Source organism: Elaeis guineensis, chromosome 3, assembly GCF_000442705.2.
Source record: "Elaeis guineensis isolate ETL-2024a chromosome 3, EG11, whole genome shotgun sequence".
Taxonomy (NCBI): Eukaryota; Viridiplantae; Streptophyta; class Magnoliopsida; order Arecales; family Arecaceae; genus Elaeis; species Elaeis guineensis.
The window spans coordinates 87915711-87927753 of record NC_025995.2 but is presented as its reverse complement, the minus strand read 5'-3'; positions in this window follow the sequence as shown (position 1 = coordinate 87927753).

Sequence of the window (12043 nt, the reverse complement as noted above, 5' to 3'; positions counted from 1 at the left end):
ATTTTACAAGAAGAGACTCACCCTCAATCCTTGTACACCCAATTTTCTCTCTCTAAAAATTTTTCTCTCAAAAGCTCTCTCTCTCTTGGAAGACCTCGTGAACCCCTGAAGTGACTGGCATCCGCTGTCCAAAAGCCTTGCTCCTTCTCTCACAGCGGTCTCACGCCTCTCTCTCCTTCTCTTCTCGGGTTCCATGCAGCTTCCTCAGCAAAAAAACCAGACCACTCACCTTTCTTCTGTGCGTCACAGACCTTTTTAAAGGCTAAAAGTTATATTAGATTAGGATTCTCAATTCTAATCGAACCCAAACACAGCTAAAATAACCCAAATCAAGGCCCCAGACCATCGGATCAAGACCGGGACGTCCCTGGGCCCTTCGATCGTGCTCCAGTCCACAAAATAGTACTGTGGACCGCGAGAAATACATGAAAAATGCCCACGCGGTCCGCTATGGACTGCCTGATCCATGGTGGACCGGGGTACAGGCCCAGGCAAGGTGCCTGGGCTTGGGCCGGCCCGCGCGCGTGGGCCTAGGCCGTGCCCGCGCGCGGTCCCATGCACGGGCTGGGCTGCACGCTCAGCTGGGCCCCGCGCCCGCCTGGGCCGGGCGTCCCGCGCGTTGGCCCCGTCTGGGCAGCGCACCGCCGCCTGCAGCCGCACCACCGTCGCTCCGCCGGCCCACCGCCAGCCGCCGACGGTCCTCCGCCACCTGAATTTTGTGCCGACTTCAAAAGCTCGTATCTTCTCCGTCCAAACTTCATTTTGGATGATCTTAGTCTCATTGGACTCCATTTTTCACCGCGAACCTCGCTGTAGGCTCAATATTGGCTGAATCTCGATGCATCAAATTCTAACAGATCTCATGCTCCTTAACCAAAAATTTAGATCTTCATTTTTTATATATTTAACCTAAATAAGTCCTTAGGATTTCTTTCTCTTAGTCTTGAAATTTTATAGATATTTTTTTCCCTACTCTTAGTTTTTACCTTGTGACATAACTCTACATACATCTTAAATCCAACTCCTCGTACCTTCTTCTTAACTTTTTTCTTAGTCACCTTATTACTTTCATCTTCTCAATTCCTTTATTTACATAATCTTTTGTAACACTCTCTTTTGGTTTAAACTTTCAAAAGAGCTTTCTTATTCCATTATCATGTTTTCTTATCTGATAGTCTTTTTTCCTTTTGGTTCTCCTAATATCTTTATGATCTATGTTCTCAATTGGTAACAATCTCTTCCTACATGGTAATGATTTCGCCATCTAGACTCTATTTTTCTTCTTTTATGATTTTGTCCTTTAAAATTATTTATTACACTTCTTGTAAATTTAACCACTTAGTCCTTGATTTTCTATATTATTGAGTCAATTTCTTCCATTTCCTAACACACATTCAAAACCACCAAGCTATATTGGGTGATTAATCTCTCAACCAATATAATCTTCCAATCTTTAGACAAAACTTAATTAGTTCTTTCTATAAGGACGAAATCTATTTGATTATATCATACCCATTGTTAAAGGTTATCATTAAGTGAGGGTCTTTCTTTTCAAAGTAAGAGTTAACCAATACTAAGTTATATGCATTTCTATATCTCAAACTGTAACCTTCATGCTCAAAATGTGTACCATATTTTATGAAATGTCCATTTAGATCTCTTTAATTAAATATTTTTCCTCCATTAGAAATCTCTTGAATTAGTCTATCCTTGTCCTCCTAAAAAATTACTTTGTAACATCATCTAATCTAACTTGAGGAGTGTAAACACTAATGATATTTGTTGGGGTAGATCCTCGGCCCTTGTCCGACTAGCCTTCTCCGTCGCCTCCCAACCGATTAAGTGCACCACATCGATCAAGTTGCTATGGTCCAACCGACTTGTATCCGCAGGCCTTGCACCGATCGGCTTTCCATCGGTCAAGATCAATGATACTTCGCCGACTAAAGGCAACAGACTTAGCCAAGTCGGTACTAAGCCAACTTGGATTGATATGCGGTCTACATACGATCTTCGGCTAGCTGACGATATTCGACGTATAGCCGATTATTTCCTCGGTGTTCTATTGACTATCCGATCAAGTAGCACTAATCTGTAGACTCACTTATCCAACTTTCGGACCTCAGGACACAGGCATCAATTGAGTAGCCAAATACTAAATGTGGCCGTCATCCTATCCCGTCAGGTCACATCAAGTCATGTCGCCCAGAAGTCATATCTTGGGTGGCTGACTGTGCACCATGATGGAAAGCTATGAGCCCATTAATTATGTCACATGCATGATATCGTCCGTCGTCGCAGCCACCTGCACGTCGAACATAAGGTACGCCATCCATCAGGATCATTTAGGGATGCCCCATGCGCCTCCATATGATGGACAGGCTCGAAATGACTGTCCATCCTTCTGCCATTGACTTTGTTCTCTCTATAAATAGAGATAAGCGGGGACTCCTCCAGGTATGTATTTCTTACGTGCACACGCTTGAGATCCTAACGCCAAAACTCTGCTCCACTCTCTGTCGAGTGACATCTCTAACTTGAGCGTCGGAGGATTCTTGTAGGAGCAACCTTCGATGGGACTTCCCTTACAGGTCTCGCACCTCTGGCATCGGACAGAGATCATCATTGGCACTTGCCGCCTATCCTCACTCTCACTCTCGGCTTCTTCGACTGTGCACCCATTTCCACCGACTAGGTATCCTTTGTTGCTTCCCTACCATCCGACACTCAGTGCAGCAACTCGATCCTCAATCGACCACTCCATCGAAGATAGGCCGTAATAGTTTAGCACACCAGGTAGGGGGGCACGCACGAAGGTAGAGAAAGAAGAGTACTCCCCCAAGAGCCACCATGGTCAAGATGAGAGTGCAAAATACTTTTGCAAGCTCCACTCGACATTCATCGCAATGTGATGCGCCTCTGACAACCGTCAGGGAGCCAAGCACTTCACGACCGATGGTGATAGCGGTCCATCCACAATTTGCTACCTTTGTGCAACAAGTGAAAACTTTGATGGGGGTCGTCTATGGCCTCCGGCTCTAGCAGCAACAGAAGCAACGACGGTCAGAGGAGCCAGCATCGCATGGTGTGCCTTCCCGACATAGTCACTGACCCCATTCTTTATCCCACCACTCTGCTAGATGTTCCCACCGGATAAGTCCTCGACCCATCTGACGGTCACCACAACCTGACTCCCGACATGCTCCAGGTATCGACTCCGACGATCACCGACTTCCTTCCCTTTGGTGAGCTCCACACAAGTGGAAGAGGTTGCGATCTCCATCAAGTTCTTCTTCTGAAAAAGGTTCTACCCCAAGATATCTTTGACATCCTGATGAGTCTCAGCAACGGTTGGATGAATACGATCGTAAGCTGAGAGAGCTCGATCGTCGCATGTATCAGCTCCAGACGAATAATGAAATTTCACTGATGAGCTCGGCATCAGCACGTATCCACCCTTCTCTTGACGGATCTTCGACGAGCTGATTCTTAGTCGATTCAAGATGCTGCAGATGGAGTCATATGATGGCTCCACCGACTTACTCAGCCATCTCGAGAGCTACAAAGCTCTCATGCTTTTGCAGGGGGCATCCGACGCCCTTCTCTACATCATTTTTCTGGTTATCCTCCAAAAGATTGCTCAAACATGATATTTCGGACTTCAATCGAGGAGCATCCACTCATTCGAGCAGCTTGAGCAACTCTTCATAGCGCACTTCGGCACCAATTGAAGGGTGCCATGGATCTTTGACAGCCTTTTCTCTGTCAGACAGTAGGATGGAGAAATATTACAGGACTTTGTGGTACGTTTCAATGCTGCCATCTTGGAGATCAAGGATCTCAATGAGCTGATGGCCATCGTAGCCATGAAGCGGAGACTGCGCAGCTCCAGGTTCACTCACTCCTTGGACAAGATGTTCCTTCGATCCTATGCTGAGCTCTTTGAGTACGTACAAAAGTACATCCGCATCGAACAAAGTACGACTGACCGACACCAGTCCGAAGGCAAAGGTCAGAAGAATAAGAAGATGAAGGAAGAAACCTCTGCGGGGCACAGCTGAATCTGTATTGAAAAAAAGGTTCCACCTTTTTGACCAAATTTGAAGACCAAAAACTCTGACAACAGGTATGACTTCTACACCCCTTTAGTTGCTCCTCACATATAGATTCTCATAGAAATAGAGGGGGAGAGCTACCTTCGATGGCCTCAGCTGATGAAGTCGAAGTCTCGTAATTGGAAGCACTACTATTGGTTCCATCATGATCACGGTCACGACATCGAGTAGTACATCCAGTTGAAGAATGAGATAGAGGACCTAATAAGATGGGGATATCTCAAAAAGTATGTGCAGAAATGATCTATGCAGCTATCGTCTAATCCACCACCACAGTCGCATCCCGAAAAAGAAGCCCACGCTCAACCTACGACGGGTATGATCAGCATGATTTCAACGGGACCGAGACCCCAGGGGGCAGATGACTCGAAAGGCACCTCCAAGCATCAGTAGGCAAATGATGATATCATTTTCTCCGAGAAAGATCTACAAGGAGTTCAAACTCCTCACAATGATGTTGTTGTTGTATCAATGATAATAGCTAATTATGATGTAAAATGATGTCTTATTGATAATGAAAGCTCTGCTAACATGATTTTTTATGATCATTTCTCTTGAATGCAACTCTCTACCAACCAACTTAAACCAGTCAACGTTTCTCTAGTCGGGTTCACGGGCAACTTGATCAAAGTAGAAGGAGAAATTAAACTTTCCATTGCTGCTGGACGACCACCTCAGCAATCGATCGTGCATCTCAACTTCCTCATGGTTGAGTCCTTTCTACCTACAATGTCATCTTGGGACGATCTGGGTTAAATGTGCTTCGAGTGATCGTCTTGACATACCAGTTGCTTGTGCGCTTCCTGACAAGAAATGTGGGGGATCAACAGCTGGCCCAACAATATTACCTAACCATAATAAAAAAAAATAGGCCAACTGAAGCTCTTCCCATCGATGATGAACTGGATCAGAGAGAAGAAGAAAGTCGGGAAGAACCTACAGAGCAACTTATCTCAGTACCCCTTAACAATGAGGATCCGACTAAAACCATCTAGATCAGATCTTCATTAAGTGACGAACTATGGAAGAAACTGATCAACTTTTTGAGAAAGAATGTAGATGTCTTCACTTGATCTGCCTCAGACATGCCAGGCATCCCTTCTAAAATGATTGTCTATCGACTAAATATCGACGCCAACCACAAATCGATGAGATAAAAGAAAAGAAGCTTTTCCTTTTGAGTGACAACAGACCATTGACGAAGAGATCGACAAGCTACTGACAGCCAACTTCATTCATGAGGCAATCTACCCAATTGGCTTGCAAATGTTGTGATGGTCAAGAAAGTAAATGGAAAATGGCGGATATGCATCGATTACACTGACTTGAATAAAGCCTATCCCAAGGATAGCTTTTCACTTTCATGGGTTGATCAATTGATCGATACTACATCAGGCTATCAGCTACTTAGCTTCATGGATATCTTCTTTGGTTACAACCATATTCGAATGACATCCGAGGACAAGAAGAAGACGATGTTCATTATCGATAAAGGCTTATACTGCTACAAAGTCATGCCTTTCGATCTCAAAAAAGTCGAAGCTTCATTTTAGAAGTTGGTCAATAAAGTCTTCAAAAATCAAATCAGCTGCAATATGGAGGTCTACGTCTATGACATGCTCGTGAAAAGCATCGAGGCTATCCTCCATATCGACGATCTGGCTGAAGCCTTCGACGTCCTGAGGAGTGATCAAATGAAATTAAATCTGACAAAGTGTGCCTTTGGCGTCGCTTTAGAGAAGTTTTTTAGCTTTATGGTTATGAGGCGAGGCATTGAGGCCAACCTCGAAAGGATCAAGACAGTTCTCGACATGAGGCCCCCAATCTCTTGATGGGATATTCAAAAACTGGCAGGACGCATTGCATCCTTGAGCCGATTTATCTCCAAATCTGCAGAATGATGCCTCCCCTTCTTCAAAATCTTTAGGTAGATGAAAGACTTCACCTAGATGGAAGAGTGTCAGAAGACTTTCAATGACCTGAAGTAGTATTTAGGCTCCCCTCCACTCCTGATAAAGCCAAACACTAATGACAAACTGCTCATGTATTTGGCTACAACTTCTGAAGCTGTCAGCTCAGTGCTGGTTTGAAAAAAAAGCAAGATGCAGAAGCCCATCTACTGTGTAAGTCGGATACTGTATGGGATCGAAATAAGGTACTCTCAGATCGAAAAAGTTATCTTCACAATCATTACGACTATTTGACGACTACGACCCTACTTCCAGATCTATTCGATAAAAATCTTGATCGATCTTCTCCTGAGGACTCTACTCCGTCAATCAAACACCGCAGAAAGAATGACTAAGTGGGCAGTCAAATTCACTGAGTTTGACCTTTTTTATATTCTGTGATCTTCGATAAAGGCTCAGATACTCATCGATTTTATCATCGAGTGCACCCCAACCGAGGATGACCAAGTCGAAGATCAGTCCCAAGAAGAGACTTTGGAACCTGCATAGATCCTACACATGGATGGAGTTTTAAATACGCAAGGATGCGATGCGGGCCACATTCTAACCAATATTGACAGGATGGTAACTGAGTATGTACTTCGGTTCAATTTTCAAGCTTCAAACAATCAAGTCGAGTACGAAGCATTAATAATTAGACTGAAGATCGCTAAAGATCTTAGTGTAAAATGCGTAAGGGTGTTCACTGACTCGTAGCTGATTGCCGAACAATCCCAAGAAGAATATGCGGCCCGAGATCCTATTCTTTCCATATATCTACATAAGCTCAAATCTCTACAAACACACTTCGATTATTTTAAGATCTTCCACATCCTTCGATTGGAGAATGCTCGAGCTGATTTCTTGTCTTGACTTGCTACCTCTAGCTGCAGTGAACTGAAAAATATCTTCATTGAGTATCTTGAGAACCCAAGCATCGACTTTGAAGAAGAAGTTCACTAGATCCAAGTTGGTCATGAACCAAGTTGGATCAATCCATTTGTTGACTATTTGACTAACAAAACCCTGCTGGCTGATCCTACTGAGGCATGTCGAATGAAGAGACTGATGACTCGATACATGATCATCGATGACCAACACTACAGAAGGTTAGCATCCCTGCCCCGGCTCAAATGTCTTTGGCCTTTCGAAGCCGATTATGCTCTTCAAAAAGTACACAAAGATATTTGCGGCAACCACTTAGGGGACAAGTCGCCAACTTACAAGATCCTCCGATAAAAATATTATGGGCCAACCATGCAGAAGGATATTGCTAACTTGGTGTAGAAGTGCGACCGATGTCAGAGGTTTGCCAACTTTCAAAGACTTCCATTGAGTCACCTCATCATTTCAGCACCTTGGCCATTTGATTAATAGAGAGTCGATATATTCAGTCTGTTTCCACCTACCAGTGGACAAAGAAGATTCATTATCGTCGTCATTGACTACTTCTCCAAGTGGGTGGAGGCTAAACCATTGGCACAAATAATAAAGCGAAAGCTCACTGACTTCCTATGGAAATCTATCATTTGTCAATTTGATCTATCCTGAATAATCATCACCGACAACAGCCGATAATTCAACAATATCAAGTTTGAAGAGTTCTGTGCAAAGTATCATATCATTCACAAACTTAGTTTGGTTGGGCATCTATAATCCAATAGAGAAGCTGAGGTGACCAACAAGATAATCCTGTAAGGCCTGAAAACAAGACTTGATCAAGCCAAAGGGTGTTAGGCCGATGAACTCTACAGTATTCTATGATCTTACCGAATAACTTTTCAGATCTCGATCGGAGAGACTCTTTTCAAATTAGCATTCGAGATGGAGGCCATAATCTCGATTGAAATCGACCTACCTTCAACTTGGATGGAGCATTATGACGAATCAACCAATTTGGATAACGACAAGCTGATCTGAACCTGCTCAATAAAATTTGGAGGCAAGCTCAACTAAGGATGACTTTTTATCAACAAAGAGTGGCTCGATACTACAACTCCTTAGTCAAGCCCAAAATCTTTTGAGTAGGAGACCTTGTCCTTAGAACAGCCGAAATCTCCAAACCAGTCGAGCAAGAAAAGCTATCTTTAAATTAGAAAGGTCCCTACAAAATTTTAGCAGTTCTATGATTAGGGGCATACAAAATTAAAAACTGGGACATTACAGAGATTCCTCGAATCTGGAATGTCGAAAATCTATGGATGTACTACCAATAAGGATACCTTGCCAATAAAAGATTTTTTTTTGTACAATCCTGTACCGAATAGTTTAAGTACTCCATAATTTATCGAGCAAATTGATCACTTGACATCCAGCCAGACTACATCTTCGTCGGTTAGTAACCGATGAAACGTTATTCGATTGATACCTGTTTAATGGAGCCGCAAGGTCCGATGGTTGTGAGCATGCTTGCTATGGCCCAAGGGCCGCGGACGTCTGAGCTACGGTTCGCATGTAAGACCCAAGTGAAAAAAAATTATGATTAGTCGGCTTGCTCCCGAATGACCAAGGATCAATTGATCCAAAATCGACTAAGTTCTGATTCGGTTGAACAGTCTACGATATTTGATCTACGATAAATGATCTACGACTATGACTCAAATCCAGCTAAGTCCATCTACAAAATCGACTACATGATTTAGAAACTTTCTTAAGTCTATAAATTTGGTTACGGTCTACTCGATTTGCTACCTCCGATTGCTTTACTAAGTCTTCTCGACTACTTAACCATTTTTTTGCAGAAAGGCAAGTAAATGAGCAAAGAATGAGACATGCAAATGAATATGAACATAAGTCAGATTTGCAAAAAAAGAAGAAGCAAATCATTTCATTACCGAAAAGGAGTTCATTACAAAAAAAGGATAAATTACAAAACAGAGGAAAAAAAGTACAAGGACAAAAAGCCAAAAATATAAGGGAGCCTAAGAAGATGAAGGTCGATCTTCTTCGATGGCGCCTGCCTCCTCTTTGCTTCCCGATTTTTCCTCATCCAGACCTTATCGGCTTGTATCCCGCTTAGGTCCAACTTGGGCTGCAGTCGGCTGATGGCAGTCCTCGAATTCGAGTCGGTATGCATCCACAGAGGCTTCAGTAAGCTCCATCTCATACTCCTTTGATTCGCAAAACTCGACCAGTGCCTAAAAAGTTGCCTCCTGAGCTTGAGTTTTTACCGTCGATAATTTTTCTTTCAGTTCCTTGGTGGCCCTCTCGACTTCCTTTAGCTCCTTGGTAGCTTTCTCAGCTTCTTGCTGCTTGCTCCTTTCCTCGATGAGGGCACTTTCTACCGACTCCATCTCCTTCTGGTAGTCGGCCCATAGCTTTTCAAGCTCCTCCTTGTCTTTCTTCCATTGGATCTCCAAAGATACCAACTCAGTCTCTAGTGGGGTGATCTTCTCCTGGCTCTTTCTCTCCTGCTCTTTAGCAGCACAGAGAAGCTCCTCAATGACTTCAACCCGAGCATGAGCGATCTGGGCCTTATCTTCAAGCTGAGTGTTGAGCCATGCAAAATCGGTCAACCCCTCGTATGAAATCATCATGTTGTGTATTATCTGCGAAAGAGAAGATAAAAAATTTGGTTAAGTCATTTATTCAGCCTACAAGTATTTGGAAAAAGTACCAAAGAAGAGAGGTCAAAGACTTACCAAAAATAATGATGTGTAGGAGCCTGACAAGATCTTTGATACTGGGTGAGCCTTTCTAACTTTCTAGTCTGCAGGCAATATCACCATCTTCATCAACTCCCCAATGAGTCGGTGGTCTTGGAGTGCTTACTCGATGGCCTTGAAGCACATCCCTAGGGTGACAGTGGCCTCTCCAAAAGAGGTATCCAGACCATAGTCGACGGTGAAGATAGGGGCCTTCCCTTTGTCGGCACCCCCCCACCTAGGAGCTCGATCACCACTCATCTCGACTTGGACCGACAGAGCTTGGACCACTTTTGCTAGCTTGATTGGGGCCTCAATGATGATGACATCATCATCGGTAGGAGCGGCTGTGACTCCTGCGATGGCTTTGATAGAAGGCATTGGTGAGGCAGGCCTCAGTAGTGGTCGGGGCGGCGACAGTGGCTATGTGCTCCTCAGCACCCGAGGAGATTCCTTCCTTGGCCTTTTCGACGGATGTGAAGGTCCACCAAAATTGGATGCCGACTTCTTCTTCCTGACAGCCTGTCAGAGAGTTGCCATCGAAACCCTCATGCTTACAAAATAATAACAAAAACAAATCAGTCTGAAAGAAAAGAAAGAGAAACTACGAAGATCTACAGAAAGAAGACTACCTAAGTGGCTGGTCGGGCTTATCTCGATGTCATACAATGATTGCTCCTTAAGGAGCTTCTGCTGTGGAGGGATCAAGATGTCGAATAGTTTGTCGTATTGATTTCGATCTTTAGCTAGGATTACATCATTCCTATTTGGGGACAGATTGGGAGTGGTCTAGGTCCAGCTAAAGCCCCAAGGGCAGTCAGCAGCTATATAGAAAAATTTGTTCTTCCACCCTGTTGGGAATAGTATCCCAAAGCCAATCGTCAGCCTGTTGACGGTTGTGCTCCTTTTGTATTAGTACATGAATTATAAATAAATAAAAGTTATTTTGGTATTTTTTCATCACAAATGTTTCATCTTCTAATGAACTCCTGTGTTGTGGTGAAGTCCTTAGGACTATTTAGACTCGACAAAGGAGGATTTGTCGCTTAGTCCTTAAACATGTTCACGACCAAATGATACGTTGTTACTAAAGACGACAATATTTATCGAGCATAGGTCGTTGTGTGCCATATGGGTTGGTTGTCCTCATAACCAAAGAATGTGGAGACACTCCTATGGCATACAGGTAAGATGTAATGGTACATCTGCACTGAACGTGACCAACTCTGGAGCTATTTCTGCTGTCAAGATTTGCTCCGATGGGATATGGGTATAAATGTCCCTCCGACCTGAGACCGCCACAGTGACTTGCAAGCAACTCACTGCACTTAGGCACTGGACTACCTGAATTTCTAATTCAATGACGCAAGGCTGCTGGGTGTAGTCAAGTACTTGATTTGTCGGTGCGTGTGTCAAGATGGGATTGACCACTCCAGTTTAGGAGCTGTGTACAGTCGTATTTTAATTTAGCAAAATCTTGGCCAGGGTAGTCCTAGTGAGGAGTCATAGGACTAATTGAGTTGAGCATGATTCGGATGATATCATCAGGGTTGACAGTTTAACCCCGAGTCATCCTAAACACAGGGGTCAAAAGGGATGAATTATACGGTAACCATATTCACGTAGGTTCTGAATATTACGATTGCAATTATTCGACCTATCCGATCATCGGGTATCATTGCTAGATGGTCACTTCGATTAGTACAGGAATTGGTTGTTGTGCTACCGGCTTAGGTTCGAACCTGCGGGGTCACACACATTAGTGGTTCCTTTCTGATCAGATGGCTGATTATGAGTCTTATGTGTCTGGGACTCTATGATTGAGAATTAAGATTCTCTGATCATGAGTTCCACACATTTTGGGTATCGGGGTCAAAATTTTGAATTTTAAATTTTGAATTTGAAATTTGAACTCTTTGATCAGGGTTTCATATCGATGGTCTCTGATGCCTGATTGCCCATCGAATTTGGACTCAATATTTATAAGAGGTTTAATTAGTGATTTGATCACTAATTAACTCAATTTGATTGAGTAATTATTTTTGGATCAAGTCCAATTGAATTGGATTCAGTTTGGATTGATTCGATTAGGTTAAATGTTGACCTAATCGCTAAGGTGGTTTAGTCCCTGATTTGATCAGGGGTTAGGTTTAGTTAATTTCTGATTTGATTAAGATTTTATTGAGCCTAATTAAGCCTAATTAAGTTATATTTAATTTATTCTAATTATGCTTAACCTATTTAGATTAGGTTGGCTCAATTAGGTTCAAACCACCTTGACTTTTCTCCCTGCGCCACCTCACTTCTTCTGTGCATATTTAAATTCACGAGAAGC